This window comes from Manis javanica, chromosome 18 (genome assembly GCF_040802235.1).
Source record: "Manis javanica isolate MJ-LG chromosome 18, MJ_LKY, whole genome shotgun sequence".
In the NCBI taxonomy this organism is placed as follows: Eukaryota; Metazoa; Chordata; class Mammalia; order Pholidota; family Manidae; genus Manis; species Manis javanica.
This window is the reverse complement of record NC_133173.1, coordinates 712725-727786: the sequence shown is the minus strand read 5'-3', so window position 1 is coordinate 727786 and position 15062 is coordinate 712725. Positions and strand designations below refer to the sequence as shown.

At 54.2% G+C, this 15062-nt stretch overlaps 1 protein-coding gene across 5 annotated transcripts in view; it reads right to left on the bottom strand.

Moving 5' to 3' along the window:
• MINAR1 (membrane integral NOTCH2 associated receptor 1) overlaps positions 1–14014 on the bottom strand; it is a 40488-nt gene extending 26474 nt beyond the window's left edge. For 4 of the 5 annotated variants that reach the window (XR_005060029.2, XR_005060028.2, XM_073227204.1 and 1 more), the window contains exon 1: positions 13890–14014. The gene's annotated coding sequence lies outside the window, so the exon portion shown is untranslated. The remainder of the gene's footprint in view (positions 1–13889) is intronic. The other variant, XM_037013521.2, reaches the window with a different exon arrangement.
• Positions 14015–15062: the final 1048 nt, after the last annotated feature.

The following is a 15062-nucleotide window of genomic DNA, read 5'->3' as shown; positions in this document are numbered from 1 at the left end:
TGACGACAGGGGGCCTGCAGCCCTGCCACCTACATGCGCTGGCTTCGTGGAAAGAAGCAGCTGCCTGGGGGGGAGGCAGGTGAGGAAACGAGGCAGGGTGGTGACTGCAAGCCACACGCGGGATCCGAAGCCAAATCCGAGGCCGGCTCTTCCCAGGGACCGAGAGCGAGGGGGAGATGTCAGCCCGCGTCTCTGCAGGCCGAGCGGCACTGCCATGGATGTGTGGGCACAGACACACACACCCCCACACACAGGGACACACAGATATGCTCACACGCCCTCACACAGTCACATGCACACATATACACAGAGACACGCTCACACACCCTCACACATGCGTGCACACACAGGGACACAGACATGCTCACACACCCTCACACATGCACATACACATGGACACACAGACATGCTCACACGCCTTCACACAGTCACACACACACACACACACGCATGCACACAGACCTGTGCCCTTTCTCCCTGGGCCTCTCGGCTGTGCCCTCAGGGTGGAGCACCTCCAAGCTCCAGGCACAGCCCCGGGCCTGCTTCAAGGCCAAGGAGCCCACATGCTCATCCCAGTTGGCATTTGGGAGGCTGACCTCCAGCAAATTGCCTGCCAGCCACCAGCTTCTCACGAATCCCAGTGACTACCTGGAGGGGGCAGCACCTGTGGCCAGGCTGTGCAGCATCTGCCCTGTGAAGGACCTGGGCACTGACAGGTGTGAGCCACGGTGCCCACCCACCGGTGAGTCACGGCTCCCCTGTGGGCAAGGAAGCCCACCTGAAAAGCCCAGGAGCAGCTGGGCATCTGGGAATCAGACCCATCAGGACCCACCAGGTCAGGACCGTCGGGCCCCCACCAGGACCCCGTAAAGACCCCATTGGGCCCCACTGACCACCCAGCTCACGTCTGTAGCCGGCAGCCGGCCCTGGGTCTGCTAGTCGCCCACCCTGCATTTTCCTAGGGAGGGCCAGCCCCCAGCGCCCGCACCCCCGGGACAGGCCTCCCTTCCAGGGCCTCGCTGGCCCCGCCCCTCGGCTGTCCCTGCTCAGAGCACAGCAGTCCCCACGGCACACGCTCTCCAGCACCGACATCTGACCCCCAGCCCCCTACCCCAGGCCAGTGCAGAGTCCCTGGGAGGGGGCGGGGTGCCAGGGCACAGGAGGACCGCCCGGTCCTGTGCAGCCGGCCTCCAGACAGATGGAGGGAGGGGCCCACAGAGAGGGGCCAGTGCTGAGGCAGGCCCTGGTGGCTGAAGGACCAGCCGGGGGTGCAGACCTGGGCTCGGACTCCAGGCCAGCCCCCAGGGAGGCCCAGCCCGTTCCCACATCTGTAGCCAAGGTGTCACTAACAAGGCCACTAACAAGGATGCAAACAGCTCCAACAAAAGGCTCGAAGGCTGAAGAGGAGGAGGGGGCCTGGTGGCTGAGCCAGGATAGGGAGGGGGAGCTGGGGGGCAGGGGGTGGAGGAGGTGGCCACGAGACAGCGAGGGGCATCCGGAGGATTCTGCAGGCAGTGGGAACTGAAGCCCGACACGGCGGGCCTGGAGGGGCTGGGCCTGCGGGCTCCCACCATCACCCGCTGGCAGCATGCACGGGCTGGAACCCGCTACCGTTCCTGCAGCACCCGTGTCTGCACAGCCGGGAGGAGAGCGCCAGGCTCCCCGGACCCAGGTCAGCTGTTCCTGCTGACAGCAGGCTGGGGCTTTGGAAAGGGCAGGAACCAAAAGCCTGCTTCTCCCCCAGGACCTCGCAGCGCCTTGTGCATTTCCCATGTCCCAGTCTGGGCATGACGAGCATCGTTGCTGTCCTACCTACAAGGCTAAAATGAACGTCCACTTTTTCATGACCTTATGCATGTTTAGCTAACGTTGATCAAAACAGAGAAGAACGATAGGATTTAGGCCTATAACTCACAAGACTGCTGCGTGAATCTTGAGTAGAAGACGAGCTCTCTGAATTTTATTCCCACCAACTCCCTAAAAGGTTTCATATTCCCTTTTGCCAACAACTGCAACATCTGATAAGGAATGATACAAACACTGAACTTGATTAGCAAAACTCCATCGTGAATTGTTCTTATTAAAGCTTCCCTGCATGCTGTAGTGTACTGACCTTTCAGCAGCCGAAATAATGTGCACAGATGGAACGTGGCCACGATGCTCTTTGCGCCCCTGAGTGGCGACTGCAAGGGGATTTCTCTGTGGTGTCGGTGCGATTCCTGCCCGGGTGGTGGTCCGCTTATCGCTTTGGATCCCTTTTTTCTCAGGATGGCGTTTGCTGCTGTGATTCAGGGAAACTACGGATTCAGTAAAGTCATAAAATGAAGGTATTGATTTGGGAATCTAAAATTTATGGTTGGGAAATTCTACATTCTCTTGTGTCACCTATAATAAAATGCCAAACTGAAGGGAGACTTTTCTCTCCCAGAGGCAGCTTTCCTCCACAAAATCTGCTGAGGAGGGCAGCAAGGAGTTGGGGAGGGGGCTACACCTCTGCCAAGATACATCCCCACGGAGCTGAACCCTGTGCAAAGCCCTTGATTAAGAAGGCAAGACATTATGAAGCAATTTCCAGATCTGGCAAGAGAAAGCAGGCTTAGAAAACATGAAAAGCCTCCCGTTATGAACACCTAGAAATGCTGAATAAAATGTTTTATTTTTCTTTAACATACAGCTCAGACTTCAAGAGAGCAAGGTAAATGTCCAGGTGCCAGAAACAGAAAGGTCAAAATCAGAGGTAAGCAGAAGAGCTGGTAACGTGGCCACTCCAGGGAAGTCGGGGTAGGAGGAGACTGCTAAGTCAGAACAGAAGAGGCCCCCCACGGGCTGCTGAGCAGGAACACAGACACCTGTGTAAGGCTGGGACCCCTGAGGAGCTACTCTGTGACTCTAAGTGAAAGTATGAAATAGAGAAAAGAATTCTGCTCATGAACACAGGAAACAAGGTTGCTGTCAGCCCCTGTCTGGGCTCTAGCTTAAATAGAGTGAAAAGCCGCCCTTGGAATGCAAAAGAGCCGATGCCTTGACTACTTTAGAGACCCAATTTATGTTGCCACAGGACTCAAGGGCCCTTGAACTAAGAAATTAATGTGATATTGTTTCCATGCTGGTGATATCCAAAAACCAGTGAAAAACGGATACAAGCAAAAACCAGTGAAAAACGGCTCTAGATGATCGGTGCCCCACGGAGAAAAGAAGCCAGGCTAACGCCGAGGAATGCGCTTTAAAACCATAACACACAAGAGGTGATACTCAACAGTGAGTAAGAGTTAACAGACAAAACAATCAGTAAGAGAATTTAAGAACTTCAGAGAATGGAACAGTGGTCTTTAAAAAGTTATAAATTTAATGAGTAAAGATGTTTAAAATTTTGGAAATCCAAATAAAAGATGACATTGTGAAAGGAACATACAGATCTGGAAAAGAACCAATAATACTTCTGGAAATCAAAACTAGTCATTGAAATAAAAATCACAGGACAGAGCAAATAACATATAAGATGTAAGAGAGGAGAAAATCAGTGAACTGGAATATAGAACTAAAGGAATTTAGCAGCATTCGGCATAGAGAAATACAAAGATTTAAAAAACATGAGATCAAGATTAAGAGACATAAAAGTGCAGGAGAAGTTTTAACAAATGTCCACTAGGAATTCCAGGAAAGAAAAAAGAGAAAATGTCTGGGAAGCCTCCAGAATTAAAAACACAAATCTTCAAATTCAAAGAGCAACAAAAACCCCTAGGACGTATAAAAATGAATTCACCCATAGGCACCAAAACACATCATATTGACACTGAAGAACACCAGCAACAAAGAGAAAATGCAGAAACAGTAGGGGTGGGAATGAATTAGCTATTAAAGAGTAAAACCAAAAATAGAGTTTTCAAGAATAAAAATGGAGTCCAGGAAACATAGGCATAAAGTCTTTAAAGTGCTAAGGAGAAATCATTTATAGTTTATAGCTCCATTACCAGATAAACTATAATTCAGAAATAAAGATAAAAAATAATTGCAGGCAAAGACAGTGTTCCAGTAACAGACCTCACTGTAAAAACCACTAAAGAAACTCCTTCAGACAGAAGGAAAGCAAACCCAGAGAAAAGGAAGTGTTGCACATGTACTGTATTCTAAGCACATATCAACTTTATAAAACCCTATTAATGACTAATTTTAGAAGTAAAATGGAAGCGGGAGAGCAATCAGAGTTAAAACTGTATAAGCATTACCCTTGTATTCTGCAGCAGAAGAAAGAGATGTTACATAAACGTGTATCAGCAAAAATGTATAGTAGAAAAAAATTTATGGATAAACAGGAACAGAACAGGAGGAAATTGTAGATTTCAGTGCACAACTTCTGAACCAGTGTAGGGAATAAATAAAAGTCCAATTAATAGAAGTTAGGAAAGCAAGGAAATGAAGCAATTTGTCGGGTAGGACAAGTAAAAATCAGGACTGAGATGACAGAAGTCTTTCCAAACGCACCAAATCACAACAAATGCATACGGGCTAAACTTGCCACTTAAAAGCCTATGACTTTAAAATTGGAGTTTTAAATTCTTTAAAACTGCAGCCAGATGTACCTATAAGAGATCTTTAAAATTGGAGTTTCAAATTCTCTAAAATTGCAGCCAAATGTACCTATAAGAGATATTCCTAAACATGTGGTTATAGACAGTTTTAAAATACAAGGATGGAATGAGATACAACAGTCTAAACCGAGTCAGGATGCAGCCGGCATTCATTACCGGCAGAACGGTGCTGACAAGCCCGGCTCTGATCCCAGCTCCCCCTCACTGGCCGCGGGCCTTGAGCAAGTCATCAGCCTATGTCTCAGGCTCCTCAGCTATAAAGTGGGGATGCTAATAGTATGCACCTCATGACTGTTACAAGCATTCGTATTTGGCAAACGGTAAGCAATTTGTCAGTATGGATAAACCTTGAGATAAACAAATCTGATCGCCCTCCGAGTCCATCCCTAGCTGGACACCCCAGGCTCACATTCCCGTGGGTTCACAAGAAGGCAAAACTGTTTATCAAACACTGTTTAATAGTAAAAGAGTAGCATGGGGGAAGAGATCAGCTTGGGTTTCTTCATATAATTGATATTATGCAGCAGCTAATATGAATGAACTTGTTTACAGTAAATTTAAGGATAAACTTAAAAATTCATGGAAAAAGAAAACATGTAAATGGAGCATATCACCGATGTACTTTGAAAAAAAAAACATCGTTTAAGGATGTATAAACAAAAAGGAGAGCATAAAAACACATAGGGGAGTGAGATCTCCATGTTTAGGGGTGCTGGTTTCTTCTGGAACAGTGAAGGGGAGAGAAGATGTGGCGGAAGGCCTAAAGCGAAGGCGAGAGTCACAGGTGCCTTAACACCGGGGACACCCAGAGGGCCCTGGACCACCTCACTCCGCTTTCCAGCTAAGACCCCTTGGCCAAGCAGCCCGCTCGCCAAGGGGCCTGTCGGCTCCTGCTCATCCCGAGGGACAGCCAGTCCTGGGGTCCTCTGAGCAGCCACCCACAGCTGCCACCCCGGGACCAGGGGCCGCCGCACCCTCCTCCCCCACGCAGGAGGCTAGGTGGTCAGTAAACCACGGGCCGCCCCATCTGTGCAGTGTCGGGCGTCAGCTGTTTGACCTCCCCTCCCTCACCAACGGGGTGAACAGCAGGTGATCAGGACAGAGGAACGGCAGGTAGCCCGTGAACCAGCACAGATTCTTTTCTTCAAAACAACAACAAAAAAAGCACCAAAGCAAAAATTATAAAAATTTCCACACCTACTTAATCTCAGTGGTACATGGATGTCTCAGGTTATTTTCTGTCGTTCTCTGCATTTTAAAAACCACGTACTAATTAAAAGGTAAAGTAAAATTTAAAGACTAGATAAGCAAGTTCCTACATGGACCTGTTAAAAATGGGGCCAAAAGAAAATGTTTGTAAATAAGGCTCTGGAGGGCGGGCAGCCAGAGGACGCTGACGAGATAGTGCCCACCATTGTCTGTGCGTGGCTCTGGCTTTCGTGTGCTGGGAGGCCCTGCCTGCTACCAAAGAGTCATTTGCTCTCAGCTAATTAGGTAAGAGGTCTGGATCGGGGTGGCAATGAACGTGGACAGCCAAATATTAAAACCCATTACAAAGCTCATACATCGTAATTTCACAGATAAATCAGTGGAACAGAAGAGAAGGAGCGGACCCAAATGCAGATAAGGACTCGATAATGTATGATGAACACGGCATTTCAAGTCAATGAGGAAATAGTGGATTCTTCAGGAAAACATAAATATGTCAACAGTTAAGCATCATTGGAATAATTGGTTAACCACTTGGTAAAAAATTAAGTTAGCACTCACTCCCTGCCATATACAAAAATAAATTACAGATATAATGAAAAGAAGGAGATTTTAGTCAGGATTCAGATAACCTGAGGTTGTGTAAAGGTTGCCCACACAAGAGTCCAAAAGCCAAACTTGTGAAAAAAAGCTCTGATTATTTACCTCGGGTAAATGAAAATGATTTACTTATTCTGTCAATAAATATCACAAAAATTGAAAAATCATAGGATGCAGAAACTTTTTTACACCTTACCTGAAGCTCTAAATATTAACAGGAAAGGACGAACAGCCCAAAAGAAAAGCAATTGGCAAAGAAAGGAAATGTACATGATAAATAAAGCAAATTAAACCAGCAATTTGTTTGACTATCTTATAATTCACAAATCTAAAGAAAATAAAAATGGTATTTTCCCTGAGGCAGAGCAAAACTAAAACACCGTGGGCATTTTGCCATCCGGAACTGGCATCGGGTAGGAGGGCTCTTCCTCTGCAGGCATGTGAAGGAGACACCACCCTGCACTGCTGAAGGAGCATAAATCCCTGTGACTGCTACAGGAAGGGATCAGCAATAAAATTTAAATCACGCATTTTTTTTTAATGGAATAAAGCCACACTCCTAAGTATTAACTAAAGGAAATGATCAGATATGTGTAAAAAAAGTACCACACATACATTCTCTTCAGTGTCACTTATAATAAGAAAAAAATCAGTATAACCTTTGATTCCAACAACTGGTTACATAAAATTGTAGCATCTCTATGAGGAAATACCATGCAGCCATTAATAAATCATATTGCAGAAATGTATTTATTGACATGCCTAATTTTTAATGACATTCTGAAGTGAAGTATGCTACCAAATGGCATCTTGTAACACGATATAAAGTCATCTGTGTGCACACACCCTCTGTATGCGGAAATACCAATAATCGCCCTGCGGTGCTTCCTTCATCCTTTTGTTTCAGGATTGTGTTAACTTTTTTGTTATTCTAAACATGTGATTTCCCAATAAAAAATAAGGAGGAAAGGACTTGCAGGCAAACCCCAGCATCAGAAACTTGGAGAAGTAAACGATAATGTCTGATCTTTGGTTTCCTCGCCTAGGGAAGGAATATGTGAGTCCCTCCCTCTGGGATTATTACTAACAGGGTCAAATGAGACATCAGTTCATCCATTAAAAAAAATACTTTGTAACTGGTATATGCCAGGCACTGTTTTAGCTAATGGAAACACAGCAGGATGTAAAGCAGACAAAAAAAAACTCTTATTGGTTTGTATTTTAGGGAAGACAGACAATAAGCAAAATGATCAAGGGAAATGGATAGTGTGAAGATGGTGGGAAGAGCTACGGAGACAGAGGGAGAAGTTAGAAAGTACTGGCTGGGTGGGGGTTGCAATTTGAAGTAAGATGTTCAGAAAAGTCCTCTGGGGAAGACGACCTTTGAGTGACGTCTGCACAGGTGTGGAGCAGCCACCTGCCTGCCCACCTTCCTTCCGTGAGGAAGAAGGCAACCGTTCCAAAGGGGGCAGGAAGTGCAAAGGCCCTGAGGCAGGCGCGAGGTCCTCTGCACAATGTACATGCAGAGAAGTGTCAGGTTATCAGCATGCTCGCTCCAATACAACATTTACCTCAAAAATGATTATTTTATCGAAATGTCTCCAAAATTCACTATCTAATGCTCAGACATTGCTTGTGCTTTGTTTTAGGGTGAAATGATAATACTGAGAGGTAGGAGATCCCTTAACATCCCCTCTCCCCACCCAAAATCATGCCTGGGTCGGCCTCCCTCCCGACTTTTGACCCCCAGGTCAGGACATGGATGGATGGCGGAGGTCAGAATCCGGAGGCACAGCCCGACAGCCTGGGACTCCTGGCTCGCTCTCCACTGGGGGAGTTCTTCCCATCTGCTTCCACACAGTCCCAGAGACAGGCCACTCTTTGCATTTCAGCCATAAATCTACGCATTCTAGATCTGGTGTGCGACCTCCTAGGACAGGAGTGGCAATGTGTTTGGGGGATCCTCCCTGTGTTCTGGGGACCCTTGGCTGCAGGGGTTCCTTTGGGAGAAGGTAGAGTTACAGGATTCAAGAAACTGGCTGAGGTGAGGATCTGATCAGATTGCCCCGGGCATCCACCGTCCCCAGAAGCAGTCGGGGCTCTGTGCACTCTGCTGTGCCCCACGCGGACCACCGCTGAGCACCCTGGAGTCTGTGCTGTGTGTGCATCCAGCTGTTGCTGAAAAAAGGGCCCCAAATGGCCTGGATTTCCCATCTTAGAACTCCGGAGGTCAAAAGTCCAGGGGGTCTTACTGCACGAAGACCCAGCCGCCGGCAGGCTGCCTCCTGGCCCTTCCCAGCCACCTGCAGCCACCTTCCTGACCCTCGGCCCCTTCCTCCATCCTCCAGGCCAGCAGCCACACCCCTGGCCCCCACCCCAGCGCCCATGGCCCCTCTCTCCTCCTCTCCCCCCATTCTCAGGCTCCTGCAGTTCCACCAGGCCCGCCAGGTAGTCAGCACAGTGCCCCTCTCACAGTCCTAAGGACGCAGGCACCTCTGGGGCTGTTGACCTGCTGACCCAGGGGCCACTGGCAGCGGCCCAAAGCCCTGGCCATGCAAGCAAGGAAGGAAGTGCACCCGCTCCCCTTCCTCACACTCAGGGCAGACGAACCGGAGGCCCGCCACCCACGGAAGGCAAGCGCTTTGCCCTGATTGATAAAAGGAGACCTGGTGTGCCCATCCTACAGTGAGACCCCCTACCAGCAGCTGAGGACGGGGATGACTGGCCATCCTAGTGAGAACTCTCCTGTCCTGTAATCCTGAACTCCATCCCGAAATCCCAGAAATGAGGAAGGTCACACTGTCACGTCCCTGTCCCAGTCTCAGAGCTCTGGGGGCCTGACCCAGGCTGGCGGGCATGACGCCCCGGACGGGGAGCAGTGTGTCTCCGCTGGCAGCTACTGTGCCCCCCGCTGGTCCTGCCCTGCCCCCCAGGGACACGCGGAAGCCGGAGCCCCTTGTCCAGGGCGGCCCTTCCATCCGGTTCACTCCCCGCCAGCTGCAGCTCCCCGACCCTTCCTGGTGACGGAGGTGGGGCTGCAGGGTATGAGCCCTGCCCCTGGATGTGGGCTCAACCTCAGGCCTTCCCCTCCCTCAGGTGACTCCCAAGAGCCCTTGGAAAATGTGGGGGGGAAACAGGCTCAGGTCTCAGCCCAGGGCCGACGTGGCAGAGCCAGGCCAAAGACTGGGAGTTTGGATTCAGGGAAAGGCCAAGAGGCTCTGGTGTGGCCGACGCTGCAGCTGCCTGGGACCTCCAGACGAGGCCCGGCGCTGGCGCCCCCACGGAGCCTCTGTGCGTCGGTCCCGGCCGGCCCACAGGCCCCTCAAGCTGAGCTTCCTTGTACTGGAGCATGGACCACCCCCTGACCACTCGGACGCCATCTTGGCTAAGGATCTTTTCCACAGCCACACACACGGCCGACTCAGACGGAGGCGATGAGGGACTGAGCCACCAGGTGGTTTTCCTCCCAGAGGCAGCGGCAGCCAGGCCGCCCACCCCCACAGGGCTTCCGAATCAACCTTCCTCCCTTGACAGCATTTCCCAAACTGCCCAGCCACGTCAGACGTGGAGCCAGACACCAGGACAGAATGGCGACAGCACCGTTTGTTCCTCCAGGGCACCCGTGCCGTGGGGGTGCCAACCGGCCCTCCGCCTGGTCCGACCCAGCGCAGCAAGCGCTCTGATGCAAATGGGGACAAGGAGAACAGGCCCCAGCCAGCGACCCGCCCCCACCACAGGCCCCACCACGCCCTGATGCTGAGCCCCTGGCCTGCACCCACACGGCTTCCCCTTTGCCTCGTGGACATGTGCCCAGCCCTTGTCTCCCTGACGGGCTTCTCCCGGCTGCTCTCAGTTCCCCAGCATCCAGGACGCTCTGAAGCCCCGGTGCGCACAGGACTCCCCAATCCCCATCGGCCTGCTGACCTTTCTTGTCTTAGCTGTTTGCTTGAGCCTCCTCAGGTACCAACCAAACGTGCATATATTAGCATCCTGAATAAAACATCCCTTTCTCAAAATCCTGATGTTTCATAGAGACTGCAATGTGGCAGTCACTGCCCATTAGCCACTGGGGGTCAAAACTGCTCACCAGATCACCACGGGGGCGGCAGGACAAAGGGCACAGAGATGGAACTCGCATCCAGGAAGATGCTCCAGGCAGAGGGGACAGTGGGGCCTCCTTGGCCGACAGCGTCTCCAACTCGCTCTTCTCACCAAGGCCACGCCAGTGGGAGAGGCTGTCAGGAAGCTCCCGCTGGCCGAGGGCATGGGATCACATTCAGAGCACCAGAAAAATCACACAGTAGTGGGGCTCCAAGGGTGGCACTCAGTGAGGAGTGCGCAGGAAGGCAGTCCATTCAGCACGAGGTTATCTCACTTGGGTGAAGAAGGGTGGACACAGGAACACGTCACAGGAACGTGAGACCAGCCGTTCAGCTCGTCCCACTCACTCCCCTAACCTAATCCGAGGCTCACAAAGCAGCTTCTTTTTATTGTCTGGCTTCCACTGGGCATCCCTCCCTGGTCATGGAACACACAGATCGGATTCACCTTCTGCCACTAAACTGAACCAGCATTTTATGGCCTGTACACCACGCTGTTGGGTATTATAGGTGCTTCTCTGAAACACTGACCTGGGTACATTACCAAGTGAGTTCTCCAGCCAGCCTCATGCCTCACAGTGGTTATCACGCCCAGGTCCTGGCCCCTGTGAGGGTGTCTCAGCAGCCACCGGCCTTCCTGGGTAACACAGCCACCCCGATGTGCTCCGGTCCAGTGCCAGCATCCAAGCTCCTCACATGGTGCATCTGTCAGGCTGGGCTGGGCTCTGCCCGGATTCCTGTGGCCTAGAACACCCCTGGTTTATTCCTCAGCTCCCACACGTCCCGTGTGAGGCAGCGAGGGCTCTGTGCCACACCATCCTCACCCTGCGACCCAGGCCAAGGGAGCAGCCCCCTTCCGGAGCGTCCACTGCCGTTGGAACAGAGGAAAGGGGAGAGCCAGGTGAGGCATCTGCTGGCCACCACACTCACGTCCTAACCGGAGCAATCAGTTCCTAGTCAGCAACTTAGTTTAAAGGTTTCCTTTCAACGAGTCCAGACCTGCCTGTCCCAGGCAGCGTTCCAGGCACCGGGGATACAGAAACGAACCCAAACCCCTGCCTCCTGAGATTCTCACCATAAGGAGCCGTCCGTCTGTCCCCATTCTGTCCAAAGAGCTTCTACTCTCTCGCTTCTCATCAGCAAGCATTTACTAAGCACCTTCTTACCTGCCAGACCCTGCTAGGCTCAGGAGATGGGGGCTGAGAGTGTGAGGCCCCTCCTGGAGCTCACGCTGTGACAAGGAGGCTCAGATGCAGGGGACAGGAGTGAGACACCTCATTCTCATACAGAAATCCCACCATGAACCATACATGAACTATTAAGTAACCACAATATTTACTCCAAACACGCAAAGAGGAAATATGTCATATTCCAGAAATATTCTAGGAATATCAAAAGACTTCCAGTGATTCTCAAGCTGTTGGAGCCCCAGGCGGTGCTTCGGAAACCTCACTGGGAATGAGCGGGCGGCCACATGCTTCCTCCGGCTTTAATCTGTTGCACATACTTGAGATTTGATTTGAAGAGTGGGGCTGCTGGGGAGAAACTAGTGATCTAGCTGGAGGCTCTGCCATTCCATACGTGGGAAGTGAACATGCAGGACAGGCCACACGGTGAGTTAGAAGCACGCCTGAGGCTGGCCGCCAGCCACCTCTGCACATCTCTGAAACCCACAGCCCTTTTCCCTTTTTCCCCCAATTTACTCCAAGTCTGCAGGTGAGCTCTGAAAACTAAGATTCAGCTGCTAAAGCTACAGGCTTTAGCAGCATATTCAGAGAGGGATCTGGGACCTTTTCCCAGCCAGTTTGAGGACACACGTCACCACTTGGTTGGACAGAGAGCAGGGCCCATCCCTTCCTTCTCCTGGGCATCGAGTCCCTCCCAGCGGGCACCGAGCCATAGGTGCAACACTGGTCCTGCTTCCCATTTGTCCAGACCGGGAAAAGGGCTTATTTGGGAATCCTGAGCAAGAAAAGCCCAGACTGGTTCTGTGTGCTGTGGGTAGAGACAGGACAGACATCCTAATCTCGTAGGAACGGGCATGTTTCTGAGGGAACATCCGAGCTAATACATGCAAATGATTTTAGAAGCTGGAAACTCACATAAATGTCGTCCCCAGCATTGGCCAGGGAAACAGATATCACATACGTAAAACTCAGCAGCACAGTCCAGCGCCGAAGAAGCCTCTGCCCGCCGTGCGGCACTCGGTCCCCAAACTCATCAGAAATGCAGATACACTGTGGATCTACTCTCTCCCTGGCGAAGGACATCTATTTTCACATAGGTCCAGAACTAATCTCCCAGACACACACACAAGAAATCGGGCTTTATTTACCAGACATTTAAGGTTTTCCCTCCAGGCAGAAACCTAAGAAATCTCTAAATTCGCCGTTTCGGCAGACCTGCCTCCCGCTCCTGCCCCGCCTTCCTCTTCTATGGAAGAAAGGGTCCGCTTCTCCCTGCAAGACCAGGGACCTCACTCCACCCGCCTTCACTTACTTCCCCAGCGCCTGGAGGCCCGTGCCGGGCTGTCACTGGGCCCTGATCTCCAAGACACCCCTGGCCCAGGCAGCCGGCTGGCTGTGACCTGCAGGGCAGCCTCCATGGAAGTCGGTGGCCTCCAAAAAGGGCAGGGAGGCGGCTAACTGGCCCCATACGCCGCTGCCAGGCTCCTCCTGGGCTCTTCATGTGCATACAAGCGCAGCAGAGCCCGGCAATGAAGCCCCGGCCCACAGCCTTGCGGGCAGCAGCCTGGACTGGCCACCTCCCAGTTAAACCGCCCCATCCTCCGGAGAGAGATGCGGATGCGCTGTTACGACAGACCTCTATTGTTCGTAGCAGAGACCCTGATTTTCACCCCCCCTTAGACGGCGGCTACAACCCTGCTCCGGAACAATGCCGATGGCTCGCCGTTACAGTTCAGGTAGACCAGCGCCCCCGGAGGCTCCGGCGCCCGCAAACGGCGGTCGGGTGGACGGGGGGACCCGAGGGGCGCTCGCTGAGGGAGCGCGGGGGGCAGGCGGGAGCTCGCGCCCCGCCGGCTCCTCCTGCAGGTGAAGTTGACCGTCCGCCCCCTTCGGGGGATCCGCCGTCCCGCTCCAGCTCGGCGTGCCTGGAAGTCTCGGTCGAGAAGGGGTGCACTGGCCGGTCCTTCCGGCTTTGCCCAGCTTTGCACCCTACTTTGCGCCTCTGGTGTGTTAGGCTTTTTGCACACGCAGCTCGCCTATTTAACCCTCAAAATGCTGTTTTCCAGAGGCGAGTTTTCTGCCATGAAAACTCGCCCCGAGCTGCAGGGTCCTTTCCGTTGCTTCTCCCGGGACCCTGACCCCTCCGGCAGGTGTGGCCCGGGCAGCACCCCCTTTCCCGCACCGCCCCACCGCGCCCGACTCACCTCCGCCGCTCCTGCCCGCAGCGGCCCGCGCGGCCTCCGATGCCCGCCTCGCGGAGGCTCCTCCGGGCAGGGCGGCTGCAGCTGCCCCGGGCCGGAGCCGCCCTCACCTGCGCGGCGCCCTGCGGACTGCGGCCGGGGCCGGGCCGGGCGCGCGGGTCCCGGGCGGCGGGCAGCCGGCACAGGCGCGCATGGCGCTCGGGCTCGCGGCGCCCGGACGCGGCCTCCCCGGGCCGCCCGCCTCGGTCTTCGCGTCTCGGCCGGCGGCGCCGCGTCACGGGCGTGGGCGCAGCGGGCAGCGCGGCCCGGGAGGCCAGCAGCGCGAAGCCCGGCGCCGCGTGCCCATCGCCGCCCGCCCAGGGCGCGCGGGCGGGCAGGGCGCACGGCGGGGGTGCGCGCGCCCCGGGCGCGGAGGGGCGGACCCGGGGAGGGACGCCGCGGGCGCGCACGGGGTGCCCGGCGGGAGGCTGCGGCGCGCGAGCGGAGCGGGGCGCCGCCGGAGCCGCGGGAGGCGGGGTCGCGTCCTCCAGTCCCCCGGGCTGCGGTGACGGCGGCCCCCAGCGGCCGAGCAAGGACAGCGGTGTCCCCGCCCCTCCTCGGGCCCGGGTGCACGCGGCGCGCCCTCCCGGGGCCTCCGACTCGGCAGAACTCGGCAAGGCCGGGGCGAGGGGACGCTTCGCCCACGGATGTGCCCTCTCGACTGGTCTCGGCCCCATTGGTACCCGAAGTGGAGACGGGTCACGTGGCCGCCCGCCCCGAGCGCGCGCGCGCATCCCCGGCACACCCCCAGCCGGCGGCGCGGGGGTGAGTTTCCAAAAGTCGACCTGGACCCGCGGACCAGAATGCGCGGCTTCCCCAAGTCCCGCGTGCGCCGCGGCGGGGCTGAGACGCAGCAGGTGCGCCGAGGGCCGCCATCGGCTCGCATCCTGCCCCTGCGGCTGCGGGTCCCGTCGCCAGGAAGACGGGAGAGTCGTGGCGTCGGGGGCCCCCGTCAGGAGGAAAGCAGAGCCCCCAGCGGGTCGCGGATCTGAGTCGGGGGCGAGCGCGCCTCCCCGGGGCCCAGCCTCTCGGCCCCGAGCGCGCCGGGACCTGCACCGCGTCGCCACCTGCGGTCCGCCTCTCTCCGCGCGGCCTGGGTGGCAGGCGACAGCGCTCTGAGTCACCCTGCTAATAAAT